The sequence below is a fragment of the Macrotis lagotis genome, chromosome 1 (assembly GCF_037893015.1).
Source record: "Macrotis lagotis isolate mMagLag1 chromosome 1, bilby.v1.9.chrom.fasta, whole genome shotgun sequence".
NCBI classification, from domain to species: Eukaryota; Metazoa; Chordata; class Mammalia; order Peramelemorphia; family Peramelidae; genus Macrotis; species Macrotis lagotis.
Genome location: NC_133658.1, coordinates 343139358 through 343141952, shown reverse-complemented (window position 1 = coordinate 343141952; position 2595 = coordinate 343139358).

Below are 2595 nucleotides of genomic sequence, written 5' to 3'. Positions count from 1 at the left end.
ATAGCTGTTTTGTTAAATGTTCTCACAAGACTTTAATAATTTTTATATAATTTATCTCAGTGAATCAGGATTCTCACACCTATTCTAAATTAAATTCAAAGCAAAAAACAAACTGGAGGCTAAATGGACTATGTGGCTATCTCTTTCAAAGAATTAATAGAATTAATTGAAACATTGGTTGATATGAGACAGAATGAAAATTCTTGCTACTTTGACTGTAGTTGGGTAAACATTAACAGCTTGATACTAAGAAATTTCATGTACTAGTTTTATGAAAAATTAATCTAATTTCTTGTGCATAGGGTGAACTATAGAATTGATCTCTGTATAATGAATAGGATGTATGGAAATGTTTACAGAAAGCCATAAGAATAGAAACCAAATTAGATGGTCTTTGAGGTTCTTCCAACTTTACATTTGGCAATTTTGAGTCAAGCTTCCACCAGTAATATACATTGTAACACTGATAACAGGAATAGATTTCAGACATGAGGACCAGAGCTAACATGCTTGGAAAACAAACCAAAACTAGGTAAGCCTACAAGCAAGCTCATCTAAGATGTCACTATAATTACAATAGTTAACATTTACAGAGCTTACTATGTATATAGTATTTAACATATATGTATGGTAATAAAGAGTAATATATATAGTATATATGGCACAGTGACAAATGGTTTACAATTATCTTATTATCTTGGGAGGTAGGTGCTATCATTATTCCTGTTTTACAGTTACAAAAAATGAGGCAATTAGAAGTTAAATGACTTGTTTATAGTCACACAGTCAATAAACTTCTGAAGTTCCTTTTGAACTTGGGCCTTTCCCAACTCCAGGTCCCAGGGCTCTATTCCTTGAGATACCCAGGTATTCCAGCCTTCTGGCCGGTTAGCCAGGAGTCAATATCTATCTAAAGCCCTAGCCAATGACTTCATAAAACATAATCTGGCCTTCTAAACTACAGTTTAGATTAATTGGCATTAGGTTCTTCCATGGAACAAAGTTATGTAAGGAAGGAAGGTAGGAGGAAAGCAGGAGATGAAATTATAATAATGTCTAATATTTCCATGCTGCTTGCCTATTTACAAAGCATTTTACAATATGTTGTTTGATCCTAACCAACTACCCTCAGAGGGCCTCCTGGCTCATTATCCTTATTTTACAGTTGAGAAAACATGTCCAGAGAGGCCCAGTGCCTTGTCCAATGTCACATGTCTAGTTAAGTCGAATAGCCAAGATTTGTATACAGGCTTTTGTTTCTAGGTCTCAACGGAAGTTGGAGGCATAGGACATGATTAAGAATATAAGTTTCTTGTCTTTACTGCTAAAGTAGGGCCCCTAAATGTTACTGAGTCGTAGACCCCTTTGGCAATCTGATCAAACTCATGGATCCCTTCCTCAGGACTTTTTGAAATGCATTAAAAATAGAATTACAAAAGGTTACAATTACATTGAAAGCATTTTTCAAAAACAAGTTTGTGATATATATATATATATATATATATATATATATATATATATATATCAACTGTAACATTGTAAAATGTATCAATTCTGATGGACACAGCTCCTCTCAGCAGTTCAGTGATCAAAAACAAGAGTATGAAAAATGACATCCACATTCAGAAAAAAGAAAACTCCCTCCAAAACCACTAGAGTCTGAATGCAAAGTATACTATATTCACATTTTAAAATATTTTTTCATTTTTTGTTTTTTCCCCTTAGTTCTAATTTCTCTTTTACAACATAATATGGAAATATGCTAAATTGTACACGTACAATTTACTAGATTGTTTGCTGCCATGTGGAATGGGGATGGAAGGAAGGGAGGTAGAAAAATGTGGGACTCAAAAGTTTGCAAAAAGATGAATGCTGAAAACTACCTCTCATGGGTCCCAGATCCAAAAACCCCTCCTTTGAAGCAATGAAAAACCATCTCTAGGAGTGAATTTAGCAACTTTAGCCTCTTTTCCATCTATATTCCTGGCCTGTGAAGGCAGTATTAAAAAGAAAGTTCATGCCAGAGCAGCTCCCCTCTTCCCAAATGAAATCTGTTCTGGGACAAAGGCTTACTAGCTAAGCCCTGGGCTCTTGCCTGCTGCCAAATGGAGGTTAAAATGTAGATAGAAGGGCTTTTAGAGAGCTACTCTCTCATCAGTGAATATGCATGACCCAATCCCATAAGACGTCAAGGGCCTCTGACTACTCAGCCACTAACAATCCCATTCTCCTTCCCCACATAGAACAGCTAGGAATTATATGAGTACTTGGCTATCCATAGTTATCAATTTGCAGAAATAGGAGGGATGAAGTGACCAGTCATTTCACCGTGGAAAGCAACAAAGTCACCAACCCAAGTCTCCCAACTGGGATGTGGAAAACCTCCAGTACAATCTAGCTTCTGATCTTATCACTACATCAAATCTCTCCAGTTACTAATGATCTCTTCGTTGCCTCCCATCTCCTGCTGTGCCCTCAACATAATGATGAACATTATCACAACTCTATCCCCCCCATCTCTCCCACCACAAAGTTTCATTCTAACTTGACCCAATCCTTCCACTGTGTCTCTCTGGGATGTCTATTACAAAAGCA